Source organism: Cavia porcellus, unplaced genomic scaffold (assembly GCF_034190915.1).
Source record: "Cavia porcellus strain 051 isolate PalLab524CR breed Dunkin Hartley unplaced genomic scaffold, mCavPor4.1 scaffold_10, whole genome shotgun sequence".
NCBI lineage: Eukaryota > Metazoa > Chordata > Mammalia > Rodentia > Caviidae > Cavia > Cavia porcellus.
The window spans coordinates 6598320-6613577 of NW_026947493.1; the positions used below are offsets into that span (position 1 = coordinate 6598320).

At 48.8% G+C, this 15258-nt stretch overlaps 1 protein-coding gene and 1 pseudogene across 5 annotated transcripts in view; one reads left to right on the forward strand and one right to left on the reverse strand.

The window, feature by feature from the left end:
• The window catches only part of Dapk2 (death associated protein kinase 2), a 103943-nt gene that overhangs the window by 62526 nt on the left and 26159 nt on the right, over window positions 1-15258 (reverse strand). The gene's annotated exons all lie outside the window — the stretch shown is intronic.
• Window positions 2856-2949, forward strand: LOC111754686 (small nucleolar RNA U13; annotated as a pseudogene).

The following is a 15258-nucleotide window of genomic DNA, read 5'->3' on the forward strand; positions in this document are numbered from 1 at the left end:
TGGAGACCGGCTTCCCCCTCCTACTTCCCCATGGAGGCTCTGGAGTTCCTCTTCCCACTCAGAAGAACAATAAGCCACAACTCCTGCGGAATTACCCTGTGAATTTTCAGGGTCATAGGGCAGACATAATGCTAGAAGCTTCCAGGCCAGGCAGCCCAGGTGCAGCCTGACTGGAGCAGCTTACGCCTGCAGTGCATGGGCAGCAAATCAGCCCAACACAGAGGGCTCCGATCCTGTCTGGAGATGGTGTCCCAAATGCCCTCTCCTCTCCTGCGCCTGGCCAGGCTCCACTGTGAACCTCTGCCGCTGCCCCTTCCAGCCCTCTGCAACACACCCTTCTCTTGCAGGCCATTCCCAGTTCCCGTGAGCAAGAGCTCTCTGGCCTTGTTGCCTCAGCAGCTGCCCTGTTTTTACTCTCATATACCAAGTTCAGAATTTAGAGTCAAAACATTTAGGTCCTAGTACCAGCTCTGCGCCCTTTAGTGAATTCTGTAACTGAGCCTCAGTTTCTTTGTGCTTAACACAGGCATAAGACTATCCCAGTCTCAACCCAGTAAGGTGGCACAGGCCTAGTAGCCAGCATTCTGGGAGGCTGAAGCAGGAGGATTGAGAGTTCAAGCCCAGCCTAAGGAGTTGACAGTGAAACCCTGTCTCAAAATCAGAATCAGTAGATAGAGCTGAGAGAGGATCATGGCTACTGAAAAGCAGGGTCCCCTCGTAACATCTAAGAAGGCAGAATGCATTACCCAAGTGTTATCCAAAATGAGGGCAAGCAGGGGACTAGAGAGCTGGGAAAACAAATTATAGTGAAGAAACATTAGTTACCAGAAGTCAGAGCAGGAAGCAGGTCAGAATTCCAAGCCAGAGAGACAAGGGAAAGGGGCTTCCTGGAACCCCAAAAGCTCCAGGGAACCCAGTTAGGTAAGTACTGTTTGATAGCATGGATGCATGTTCTCACATGATCCCAATGCAGTTTTCAGCTGGAAATGAAAATGAAAGAATACAGTGGTGCCTTGATTCATATGTGACCAGAATCATGGAAAGAATTTAAACTTTTTTTTTTTTGTCTTTTTCCTTTTTTATCGGTACCAGGGATCGAACTCATGACTGCCTGCTTGCAAGGCAGGTGCTTATGCCGCTGAGCTAAATCCCCAGCCCCTAGAATTTAAACTTTTAAACTGAGGCACCACCTGTACATTGATGCTTTGCAAAAACTATTATCCAGTCTTTCAAGAAGTCGCTCTGCCCCACCTCTAGAGTGGCAGTACAAGATCATATAGAACAAGGATCAGGAACCAAAACCTCCAGGGACTCGAGGCCGGCTCTCTAAATGGCCCCTGTCCACATGGTCACAGGTGGCTGCTCTGGGGCCCACAGCAGTTGTTGCATAGCTTAGCTCATTGAACTTCCTCACCCTGCGGACTAACTGCCTTCCTCTGTCATTTTTCTGGGGGGATGGGTTGTTAGAAAAATCTTCCAAAGCACCAAAGAAAGGAATCACTGAGCAGAGTCAAGTCAGGCTAAGAGGCAGTTACCTCCCGGAATCTATTTTTAAGAACATTTGTTGTTAAATGAACGTGAGGCCACGGGTAAGACCAAAATAAATCAGGCTCCATGTAAGCTATATTTAGCTATATGTAGAACAGTTTTCACTTGAAAACACAGTGTCTACAGATATTTCCTTTAGTCTAGATTTCTGCTAGAGATGCAAGTTACAATGGTCGAGAGTGGTCTGGAGGGTACTATCCGCCCGGCCATCCACTCACTACCCGCCCACTGAACTTCCATTCATCCATCCATCCCATCCATCTCGTAATTGTTTTGTTCAGTTCTATTTTCTGAGGGTCTCACCATGTCAGTCAGACGAACTGACCATGTAGTACGGTTTATGGGTGTGTGCCACCACCTGGCATTTTGCTAATTTATTCCTCTATTCCATAGTGATTGATCATTGTCCTGAATGCTATACCAAGACACTATTAAAAGGTTCAAAGAGTACTGCAGAGATTGGACAAAGGAAATACAGGATGGGCATAAAAGGATCACATGGACTGCCTGGAGACACAGGAGTAACACACAGTACTGCATTCTGTGAGCTCCCAAGTCACTGTCTCTGTCTCACTTCCTCCCTATCACAAGGCTGCTTCTTCTGAGAAACACGCTGAGAAGCTGAAATTGCCTTTTCCTCTCTTCCTTGTGAGAGTGGAAGGAAACAGAGCCTGGGAGAGTTACAGCTTATATCTGGATGTCCCCCCAGAGCCTCGGTCGTCAGTGGGGCTTCTTTGGAAGTGGCAAGATTTAGAGTGTGATGCTGGGACTGATTCATGGTGCAATGCTAGGCTCAAGGGCACTAGGGTTAAGATGTTGAGTATGTGAGTGCTACTCACCCTGAGTAGCCCGTATAAGGGATAGAAAGAGCTGTGGTCGCCCCTGGTTGTGCATGAACTGTTTCTCCTCCACGATGCCCGTCTGCAGTGCCGCCCTGCCTTGGAGCCAGCTGGTGATGGGCTGAAGCCTCTACAAACTGGGAGCTAATAAGCTCCATCTCCCTTTAAGTGTCGGGTATTTTTTCTCAGCAATAAGAGAAAAGTAACTAAAACAGGGAGGTCAAGTGGTTGGCTGTGCTTATTTGTGCTGGGCACCCCGCTGCCATCTGAGCTTTATTTATTTGGGAAATATTTTGCATCTATCATCTATATGGTAAATATTTTCCTTAACCTGTGCGCGACGTAGCCTGTAATCCCAGCACTCTGGGAGGCTGGGGAAGAAGGATTGCGCATTCAAGTCCAGCATGGGCAATTTAGCAATTTAGCAAGACCCTAACATTAAAACAGACCTTTAAATTTGAAATTTAGATCCTCAGGTTCATAAGCGTGATGATTGGGTGCTCATGCTCCGTGCATGACATGTGCCTCCTTTGAATCTTGTTACGACATTACCCATCTGACACAAAAATAAATAAATTTGAAATTTAAAAAGATGGAAAAGGACCAGGGAGCCCTGGTATAAATCAATCAATCTTTGATGTTCTCATGGCTGAGCTGTTGCAGGACTATGGTCCCTAAGAGCTTGAGGTTGTGATTTGACTCACCAGCAACAGATGAGTCTAACCAATGTGTCCCCCTTTTTCCTCTCTCTTCTCCAGCCTGTCACTTTAGTCATAAGAGGCACTCTAGAGGCAACAACTGTGCCCTGGGGGTAATCCTGACATTGCAGGTCACCAGCTGCTCCTTCAGGGTTACCCTGCAGGTGCAGGACATCTGTCTTCACTCCTACCAGGACCTTTCATTAGAGTCGCTGCACTCTGCCAATGCCAATGACCCTCCTACTGACTGAGCGAAGGAAGGGCGGACCCCAGGGTGAGCCACCTGCTGTAGAGTGCCGTGGCCCATGGATGGGCTACAGTTGGGTGTCAGGGGGGGCATCTAGCACCATGGACCCGTTTAGAGCTGCAACACACTTCCCCTACCCCCCAGTTCTCCATCACAGTCATATGGGCCTATGCAAGAGGACTTCCCCAAAGACCGCCTTTCAGAAACTACCAGTGGGATATTGGTCTGCACTAAGACACTGACACTCTTCCTCATTTCACACAATGAAAATAGCCGTCTCTCTTGCTTTGCTTCTATGGTCTTGGTGGTTGATGACAAAACTCTGGTGACCTAGGTCTTGGGTGAGTTCCTCCTTCCCACCGGTGGTTCTCTGTGTGGCAGTGCATCACAATCAAGGGGATGTTTGTTAAAATGTAGATGCCCATTCCCAGCTCTTAAGAGGCTGAGGTAAGAGGACTGCTGCAAGTTTGAGGCCAGCCTGGACTACAAAGTGAATTCAAGGCCAGCCTAAACTACACAGCAAGGTCCTGTCTCAAAAAGACTAAATAAATAAAATAAAATGCAGATACTCAGGCCTTACCACAGGTTTGCAAAATCATAGTCTCTTAGAGGATTGGTGGATTTGGATCCACCTTTACTTTTTAATCTTTGTGCCTCTCATTGTAAGTTGCCTGGAACCCTTAACATACAAGAGCAGGTGGCCTATTCCCTCCTCCCCGACCTTCACCGAATCTGACTTTAGATCTACGCCCAGCTTCCCCTGCCATGAACCTGGAGGCTGGGGCAGGGATGGAAGGACTAGGTCCAAATCTGCTTGGAAGCCAATTTCCCTTCAGCCCCTCCTCCACGGCAGCCAGGGCCTCTGCTGAGGGCAGCCTGCCATCTCCTGTCTTCACCACTCCCAGTTAGCAGCTCCCAGGTGCCTTTGGGGCTGCCACGCCCACCCAGGCCCTCTAGCTCTGCTCTATCATCATGGGCTCTGGCACTGGCCCACAGGCTTCTTTTAAGCCCAGCTGTCAGGAGGCTTCGGGAAAGGTCTGTGTCACATCCAACGTGGTTTATTTTTTCTCCGTCTACCCAAGCTACAGCCTGGAGTGACCCCAGCCTCTAAAGTAGCCTCTTCCAAGCCACCAAGATCCTAGGGGACTTGCTCTTGCCTACATGGCTCACCCTGGACTCGAGGTGAGGGGTGGGGGGCAGAGATTGAGTAGCTGCATTCCCAGGGTGCAAGGAGCTTGATCTGGGAAAGACCCCAGGATCACTCCAGCCAGCTTCTACAAGTTACTCAGCTGGCAGTGGGCCCTAGGACGAGTCCCCTTATCACTGCGATGAGAGAACAACCACCTCACAACCGCCACATGGATTACACTCATGGGTGGGTTTATGAACCCAGAACAGCACCTAGTAGGAAGGAGACTCCCACAAACATGTCCTTTCTTTTATTACTACGTGTTCATAGTACGTGATGATTACATGTGTACATGTAATCATGGCCATATGTATAATACGTCTGAATTCTTTTTCCCTCTTTTCTTCCATCCCCTCTCCTCCCCTCCACTTGTGTGGCACCGGTTGTCACCCAGGTTGTCCCAACTCCCGCCCTGGGCTGTCAGTCGCAAGCAGGCTGCCACAGCTGTCTTCTTTACCTCCATATATTCAGCGTCTACGATGATGCCTGAATTTTAGCTGACAGTCCTGAGCAACACCGAGCGGGGGAAACCACTGTCCCTCAGCCTTGGAAGAAGGCAGCTGGCCTGTCTCCACCCTGGCAGAGCTGCTTTCTGCTCCCCCCAGAGTCACCTGTCCCTGAGGCTGGGGTTGCCGTGTGATGTCCCTGCAACTTGAGGATGCCCCGGGGCACGAAGGACTCAAGCCCCACCATCCTGAGGGGATTTTTCCCGAGACTCCCAGAGGCCCAGGAGAAGCATGGGACTGCAATTTGGTGAAAATCTCCCTCCTCCTCTCCACTCAAGAAGCCTCTTAAACCAGATGGGCCTTAGGTCAGGTTGGATGCCAGAGCCATGCTGTTCCGAGCACAGCAGGGTCCGAAGGGGAGGACAGCTCTGTCCCCCAACCCAGGGAGAACGCTCTGCCCTCCCACCTCACAGCTGTATGAACACTCAGACACCTGCTGAGGTGACATCCAGGTCCCCAACTGAGCCTCCCTGACCTTGGGCACTCTCCTCCTGTTCCTGCATTTTCCCCAGAGGTTGGGTACCTCATCTTGCGCCAGCAGTACAAGGCCTTTGCTTTACTTCTTTTCCATAGCAAAGTGACGGCACAAGCTAAATAACTGACATTGTGCAAGAAACCTTAGAGTGGAGTCCAGAGCCTCCAGCCTGCTTCTCACTGGCTGAGCTCTGCAAGACAAAGGCAACCACTTGCGGTCTCCCTGTGCTTAAGCCCATGCTCTCCCCACCCCCACCAAATACATATATGTTACATAGTTTAATGTGCAAGACAGATCAAAGCGAAGATGCTTCAGTTAAATGGGGAAGACACACAGTAGTTGCAATACATATACACACATGCACATACACAGCTCCCCCCAAATCATCATCATCATCGTCGGCTATGGACTTCCAGGAAGCTGCAGGGCTTCCTGAGGCGAGGGATCTGACAGGGAGGTCCCACGTGTGTTGGCATCTTACGACTGCTCTCAGTCAGGGCTACTTGCACTAGTCATCCTGTATCCTTTCCTGTATCCATAACCACATTAGGTCACTTTCCTGCTGACAGGCAGAGTTCACTTTGGCCAGGAGAAAAAGAGAATTTTTGTTTCTGAAAGGGAAGACAAAGACTGGCTGAAGTGTCCAGGCTGACCTCAAACTTGTAGTTCTCCTGCCTCAGCCTCCTGAAGTGTTGGAATTACACGCATTTGCATTACCATACCCAGCCCCAAACTGGAAATGATGCTGAAGGGTGTCAGGGAGTAGAGGAGACAAGGTGCTCACAGACAGTGGGATGGGCTCTGCAGAGCGTGTCTTTGGGGCTCCAGAGCAAATGTGTGGGCCCCCAGGGCCGGACAAGAGCACAATCCTGTGCCAGAGGAATGCAGCCAGAGGGGGAGAGGCTGCTTCCCTTCCTCCAACCCTGCAGCCAGCCTCTCTGACCTCCGAACTTCACAGCCTACAAAGGCAACAGCCTCTTCCCATTGGATGCGGGCGGCAGGGAAGTAGGCACTGGGCAGAACCAGCACTCTCTGGGCTCTCTCCGGATGCCTGTCCTGAGGCTCCAGCAGGGTAGCAGTGCATGCCCTCCCTTGTGAGCCCTGGGCCACATACCCTCCTCTCCTGGTTCCTTTGTTTTTTTAACTAGGGTCTTCACAATGAGTTACATTCACGGCTCTTATTTTTATTTTGAGACAGAATCTTGCTAAATTATTAAGTGGCTCAGGACAGGCTCGAACTTGGAATCCTCCTGTCTCAGCTTCTCAGAGACCTGGAAATGATAGGCATATGCTTGGCGTGCATATGTGTTTTCACAGCGGACTTTCAAAGATAACAAACAAGAGCCAACCCACCTTCCTCTCTAGACCTTAATTCTCTTATTTTAAAATTTTAATTTAGTTTTCTGTGGTACTGAGAATTGAACCCAGGGCCTGTGCACTGAGCCACATCCCCAGTCCTGGTTTATTTCTTAATTTGAGACAGTCTTGATGAATCACTAAGTTGGGACTCAAATTTGGAATCCTCCTGCCTCCGCCTTCAGAGTACTTGGATTACTGGCATGCGCTACCATGCATGGCTAATTTCCTTATCTTCCTGGGACTAGATCAATGGTCTTCAAACTTCTTCACTGGGAAGGGGAGACATGTGAAACATGTGAAAACAGAAATGCTATGGGTGAAAGAGCTGTGTGTCCAACTTCCTGTCCCCTCAACGCCTACAGTGGTCGAGGGGACCTGGGTACTGTGGAGCACAGACCGGAAATCAAAGCCTCTACCCTGAGGGATGCCACAGTCTGTACTGGGAATGAGGAGAAAGTCACATGAGTCAGAGACAAAGTGAATCTCACAGGAATAGTGGGGCCCAGCTATCAGGGAACTGGTTGACTGGGAAGCATCAAAACGCCCATGGCACTGGGACTGAAACATGTTTCCGTAAATAAGATTGCGGAGTCAACTTGGGATCCAATGGTTCTATAAAACTTTTTGCCAAATCTTATTGAAAATAGCTTTTTTTTTTTTAATTTCTTTTCAGGGGCTGGGTATTTAGCTGTGCAGCATAAGCGCCTGCCTTGCAAATGCGCAGTCATGAGTTCGATCCCTGGTACTGATAAAAAAAAATTTTTTTCAGTACTGAGCTATATCCCCAGCCCTTTTATATTTTGAGACAGGACCTCACTACATTAGTAAATTGGCCAGGCTGGGCTCAAACTAGTGATCTCATCTCAGTTTCCCAATGTGCTGAGATTATAGGTTTGTGCCACCACCACACCCAGTAGAAATAGCTCATTGATTGATTGATTGATTTTTTGTTTTTTTTTGGGGGGGAGGGGTGACAGGATCTTCTATGTAGCCCAGGCTGGCCTTGAACTTGTGGCAATCCTCCTGCCTCAGCCTCCCGAGTGCTAGGATTACAGGTGAGCACTATCATGCCTAGCCAGAAATAGCTGTTGTAGAACTTCCACAATCATCAACTCATGGCCATCTTATCTCATCTACACTCCTACCTATTTTTTTTCCCTTTGGATTACTCTGAAGCAAATCTCAGATATCATATTATTTCTCTGTAAATATTCCAACATGTCTCTAAAACATAAGGACTCTTTTCTGTAAAAACTATAACTACAGTGCTTATCATGCTTTCAAAAATAATCAGTTGTTCTTCAACATCATCAACATCCAGGTCACATTTTCCCAATTGTGTCATAACTGTTTGTTTTATAGTTTGCTTTGTCAAATCAAAAGCCAAATAAGGTTATATGCTGCAATTCACTGACAAATCTCCTAAGCCTCTTTCTGGTCTATGTTTTTTTTTTTCTTTTCCCACCCCTTTTTTATTCCTCCATCACTCTTTTTCTTACGCATTTTTTGTTTAAAATCTCAGGTTTTAGCTGGGCACAGTGGTGGTCACCTGTAATCCTAGTACTCAGGAGGCTGAGGCAAGAGGATTGCTATAAGTTCAAGGCCAGCCTGGGCTACATAAAAGACCCTGTCCCCCTAAGAAACCAAAAACCCAAAAAATATGATCCCAGGACTCAAGAGGCTAAGGCAGGAAGATCACATTGAGTTCAAAGTCACCTGGGTTACATAAGTGAGTTCAAGTCCAATCTGCATTATATAGCATGACGTGTCTCAAAAAAAAAAAAAAAAAAAATTCCATGTCTTTTAGATACCTGATAAATCTTTCAAGTTTTCATCTCCAAAGTCATCCACATTTCGTTGTGTTTTGTTGTTGGCTGTTGTTATATTTTGTGGGGCTAGGAACTGAACCCAGGGCCTCTGGCATCCTATACAAATCACCTAGCACCGAGGAACATTCCCAGTTGAAAATCACAGGTCACCAGGTGCAGTGGTGCACACCTATAATTCCAGCACTCTGAGGCTGAGGCAGGAGGATCACTGGAAGCTTGAGGCCACTCTGGGCTACAAAGTGAGTTCAAGGCCAGCCTGAAGTGCATAGCCACAGCCTGTCTCAAAAAGACAAAAAACAAACAAACAAAAACCCCCTCCAGGTCTTTTGACAGATTCCTACAATCTGGATTTAGCTAACCACCTTCCCTTGGAGTGGTCTGCATGTGTGCCCTGTTTTTCAGATTTAAGTGTGATTTTATGGCAAGATTCACACTGAATTCATTCATCAGGAGATACCTCATGTCCTCTGGAGGTTTGAAAGACCCAGTCTTAGACTCATTAATTCAATAGGGAGCTTCTGTTTAGCTCAGCGGCATAAGCACCTGCCTTGTAAGCAGGCAGTCATGAGTTCAATCCCCGGTACTGATAAAAGACAAAAAAATAAAATAAAATAAAATAAAAACAATCACCCTTGGGGCCGGGATTTAGCTCAGCAGCAGGAGTGCTTGCCTAGCATGTGCTAGGTTGTGAGTTCAATCCCCAGGACCAGAACAACAACAACCATACAATCACTTTCATCACCCACGAGGTGACACCCTCTTAGAAAAGAAGAGTGGTTTCAGGAGTTTAAGCTCCTGGAGGTTAGGGCTTCCCAAGGCTCCTTGGGGGGGGGGGGGTGTTCCCCTCAGCCCCGTGGCACAGTGATTGATGTGGGACCCTCAGTCCGGCAGTCACCAGGGAAGTTCCAGGGCCTGGAATCACAGGTGAGTACATTCACACACACACACACACACACACACACACACACACACACACACACGCTGCATTGCCTGAGTGGGCGAGGAACACGGCCCATGGACCTCTGACTCCAAAAGCCACACCCAGCTCTCAGCAGCCACCTGCTCTCTGACCGCACTCACATTCCTGGCCTATGCCCCAAAGCTACCGGCTCTTTCCTTTGGAATGCTAACTCCCCACCTCCTTGTGCTCCCTTCCCCCTCCTTCTCCCATAGCTCCTCTCAGATGAGACTTTTAGAGCTTTCAAAACACTCTTACCTAACCCTCCTGGCCCAGACAGACTCCACGTCCCAGATGGGAAACTGAGTCCACCTTACGGCTAGCCCACCAGTTTCACCCATGTGGTTTCAGGCCTGACGTAAGGGTGCAAGACCATGCCTTTGTCGGGACAAGGGACACCTTCTGAGTAAGCCTATTTCTCCTCCCAGCCTCTCCTGCCAGCAGTACCTGGTGAGCTCTCAGCAGGGTGCCCCACCTCCATGGCCAGGCTCTGTGTGAAGCCATGTTTTGACCAGAGACCAGTCATCACCATTGACAGAGATTAGAAACAAGAGGAGCAGATCCCTATTGCTCCTTCACCTAAAATCCAAACACCAGAAACAGTGTGCAAAGCAGAGAGGATAAGCGTGTGCTGCAGAAGATGTGGGAAGGGATGGGTCCCTGAAGCTGGGGAGGGCAGTGGGACAGCTTGTGCCCTCCCAGGGTGGGAATGGGCTGGGACCAGTCTTCTCCAGTCCCTCATGCAGCAGGCCAACAGCAAACACGGGAGGATAGATGGCCACAGTGGGGAGAGAAGGGAAAATAACAATCCTGTTACCTATAAATCTCAAAACCAGGTCCTGAAGGAGAGCCACACCCAGCCTGTATAGCATGGGTAAAGCCTGCCTCTCCCCAGGCCAGGTCCCAGGGTCCCATCATTCCTGGATTCCCCAGCACCCTGAACAACCCACTTAGAGAGGACCCAGCCCACAATTCTGAGCCATCCAGCTTCCCAGGCCCGCCTGACTTCTGTGACAGGCCAGCAGCATCGGCCACTCCAGTGTAGACTCATTCACATCGTGGCAATGCACGAGGCTCTCTGGCAGGTCACCAAAAATACTCCAGAGCCAGGGCCTGTGCCTGCCATCAGGGCCTCAGGCCCTAGACCCTCCGGCCAGGGAAGAGAGAAGCCAAAACAATGTTCTTCTCCCCATATCATGTCCTGGTCTATACAGGAAATACCCAGCCCTCAGTTGAGGGGGTCCAACTTCATCACTTACATTAGGATCCTAAAGAGAAGCAACTCCCTCACACCCATCCCACCTTGCCAAAGCAGGGCAGAGCCCACTAGTTAGACTTGACAAACTCCTGGAACTGAGGAAATAAAGGGAGCTCCAAGTCATCACCACTGGGGAAACTGAGGCTCACTGAAGGGAAGGAGCTTCTCCTGATCACCTGCTAGACAAGCAGCAACAGATCTAGGACCAGACAGGTCCTGTCCTCTATCCCCGCTGCCCCGCCTCATGTTTCAAAGAGTTCAGCCTCGACACTGACACAGGAAAGGGCTGGCAGCTGGAGAGAAGAAGGCCAAGTGCAGGTGACATCACTCCAGCAGGCAGCCAAGAAGAAAATCTCTTTCACCCTCCTGCCCACAGGCAGCCTGGTTCCAGGACACGGGGGAGAGCAGGGAGCTCCAACTTCCATCAGAAAAGCTCCCACCCTACAGGAGGAGCAAGGGACAAGGTGGCAGGCAGCCCATCCTTGATGCGTCATGCAAGTCCCCACCCCACCCTTTCTCACCTATCCCTAAGCCATGGAAGGCATGGGATCCTCAGCCTGGATTCTGCTCCCACTCAGTTTCCAAGGTCCCTGGCTCCTCTTCCCTCCACTGTCGTGACCACCTACCACCTGCTCACACCTGCCCAAAGCAGCCACCTCCTCCTGCTCCAGATACAGCTTTGCAGGCCTCAAGGCTACAATGACATCACCCTGTCTCCAAAGCCCTGCCCTTGAGCTCCTAGCCCGAGAGAGAGTTGGGAAGCCAGGCAAAGGTCTCCTGGGGGAGGTGCAGTTTTATGGTGCAGCCCCGAACAACTACTTCATTTCTAAAAGTTTTAGATTTTGGTCCATCAGATAGCTGGGGGAATATGGCAATGTTGGGTGGGTGCCATTTGGCCTTGTATATCAAGAAACCTATGGCCTAAATGTCCATCAACTGTGAATGGACAAACAAAATGTGGTATATCCATCCATAAATGGATTAGTAGTATTTGGCAGTGTGGATCTACAATGTGGATGAACACTGAAATTAATAAACTAAGTGAGAGAAGCCAGTCACAAAAGACCACATATCAGGCCAGGGATGTAGCTCAGTGGCACAGCACCTGCCTGGCAAGAGTGAGGTCCTGAATTCAGTTCCTGGCACCAAAACAAACAAAACACCAAACCGATCACTTATTATGTGCTTCCATTTATATAAAAGTCAGGCACAGTGGTACACATCTGTAATCCAGCACTTGAGGCTGAGGCAGGAGGATTGACGCATGTTCAAGGCCAGCCTGGGCTACGCAATACCCTGAACTACACAGCAAGAGATTGTCTCAAAAAAAAAAAAAACCTAAAATAAAATGCCTAGAACAGGCAAACCTATAAGAATAGGAGGTAGATTAGTGGTCCTCAAGGATTAAGGGGCTTGGGGGAAATGCAGTTACCATAGAGGCAATTTTTTTTGAGGGGTAATGAAATATTCTAAAACTCATTATGGTGACGGTCATACAACTCTGAATGTACTAAAGGCAATGAATTACATACTATACATTGGTGAGTTATGTAATATGTGAGCTATATCTTTAGTAAGAAAAAAGAATCATAAAAATACATGCTTTAACCAAGTGATGACAACTGTGCTTTAACACCGTGCATTCACATGTGGGGTTTTTATAACAATACTTGGGGTTAAACCCAGGAAGCACTAAACTACATTTCTTTCTCTTTCTCTTTCATTCATTTTGAGACACTGTCTAGTGAGTGGCTTACACTAGGCTTCAAGTTGTGACTCTCCCGCTTCAGCTTGCTGAAGAGCTGGGGTTACAGTGCGGGCCATCATACCTGGCTAATGTGTAGGTGGCTTCCATATAAACTGGCATTTGACCATGTCTGAACACCCTGCACAGTTAGTATTAACCCCATTATATAGAACAGGAAGTTAAGGCTCAGAGAGTTAAGGTCACAGTGTGTCACAGATGTGGAACTTAAAATCAGATTATCTGATTCAAAAGGCAATGTGTGTTGGAAATGTAGCCCATGGATAGACTTCAACGCAGTTTCACATGGACAAAAGCTGGAAATAGGATCAGCAATCTCCACTAAAGACCAGCTGTGGCAAATTAGATGGTCTGACTGCCATGAGTAATTACAAAAACAAATGATAAGTAGGAATATCGGGAGGGCCACAATTATGAAACAATGATAAGTAAACATTGGCAAAGGATATATATAGTTTGATTCAATTTTTGTTTTGTTTTGCAAATATTCTTCTGTGGCCAAAAGAAGTACAGAATGCAGATGCAAAGGATGGGCCAGGAATTCAGCTCAGTGGCACAGCACCTGCCTGGCATGTATGAGGTTATGAGCTTGAGTTCCACTACCAAAAACAAAAAAAACAAAAATCTCAGGAAGATGAATAATGGAGTGATATGTTCCCTTTTAAAAGATCTGGTGTTGTTTTCACAGGGAAGGAATGAGAAAGAGAAGTGCTGCAATGGACATACCCCTGACCAATACAGCATGGCACTGGCATTATCCAACCAAGGGTGGACACAGGGGACAGTCCACTGGGCTGCAGGGTCACCAGAGGCTTGAAGGCCTATAGAGAGGGAAAGGCCAGGATCCCTGCTCAGTCTACAAACTTCCTCTTGGTCAAAAAGAGGCTCAAGAAACCTGGCCAGCCTTTACTGATGTGTCACCACTGATCTGTCCTTTGTGTCCAGATCCTTAATTTCCCCTTCTGCACACATCCATCACCGTGCCCAGCACATTTTAACTGAAGTTCTCTCTTGTACACAGGATTGGTCTCTCTCACTTGATGGCGAGGTATGCGCAGTACCTGTAATCACCCACCCTTAGGCCTCCAGGAACCTAACACAGTGCCGGACACAGAGTAGGTCTACAGCGTGTGCTCTCTGCATTGAACCAGGCCAAATCCTCCATCACCTGCCACCCGCTGGAGCCACTGCTCACAGTCTTCCTGATGACTTCCTGCCCTCCATGCAGCCCTGGTGCATTGTTTGAGAACGCTGCTGTCACCATGCGGCTGTGGCCTCTGCATCAGACGCTTCCCTTCCCAGCGAGCTCTTGGCTGGATCCCAGGAACCTTTTAGCACCCAGCCCTGAGTACCTGCCAGCTGCACACGGGCTTCCCAGCAGGCACAGCCCAGTATTTTCATCCCCACCTCGGGCCTTCAGCTAGCCCGTGTGCCCATCCTGGAGGGCTCCTGTCTGCTCAAGTCCTGCTCCTGCTCCAGTTCAAGTTCCAACTCCTTCTGGCCGTTCCCCTAAGACCACGCCAACTCCCAGGGAGCCTCACCTCTGCCTGTGCCAGCTCCTATGGTGAGTACACCTAATTATCTTTTTGTGCTCTTTTCATTTCTGTGTTTATCTGTCCCCCACCCTGAAACTAATCTGCTTATGGGCAAGACAATGTCTTACACGTCATCCATAAGCCACCACACCCACGCAAGACAGGCACATTGAAAAGCTCCAGACTTAGGGATGGGTAGGATGGAAAACCCCACGCACAGTCATGATCAGAAATGACAACAGCGCTTGTGGACAGTACAGAGGCAGCCAGCACAGTTGGGGTATGGAAGGAGGCTTTGCAAAAGGCAAACTTTAAACCTCTGCCCCTCAAACTTAGTCTGAGTTTTCCTTAGCATCTCATGGTGTAAGCAGGAGTTCTTGAAGTGTGCTTCCCAGCCTAGGAATAGCAGGATGCCCTGGGAACTTCTGAGGAATGCAAATTATCAGTCCCACTCTCCCCTCCAGCTACAAATCAGGAACTCTGGGAATGGTTCTAATGTCCATTTATGATTAAGAACCACAAGTGTAAGCCTACAATAGGAGCACCCAGGTATACCAGGAGAAGCTTCTAGGACCTCTGAAGACTGTCTGCAGGGTGTAATTTTTTAATGCATGTCTTTCTGTTTATGGCCACTTCTAAAGCTTACTAAAAAAAATAGTAAGCCTAACAACAGTTCATGACTCTCTAGGACCCTGCCAATTTTCCTAACTACGGTTTTTATGTGTAACAGGTGAGCAGAAGACAGAACCTATGAGGATGGCCCCGCAGAGATGCTCTCTTGGTCTTGAGGGCAACGCAGGAACACAGAGCGAGGGCTGGGGGACAGAGGGCCCTGCCCACAGCAGGCATGCTATCTGCACCCTCTGGATCAGCTGGTTGGGCAGCACAAGGGCACAGATGAAGCCCTCTGCACAGGGTTCTCTGGCTGAGTGGGAGAACACTCGAGCAGACGACTAGCTCTCATCGAGGCTCTGCACTGCCAGCTAGGTGACAGCAGCAGCATGTCACCTCTACTGACTGCAAACCACACCCTTCCCTAAAAGTCAGAAAGT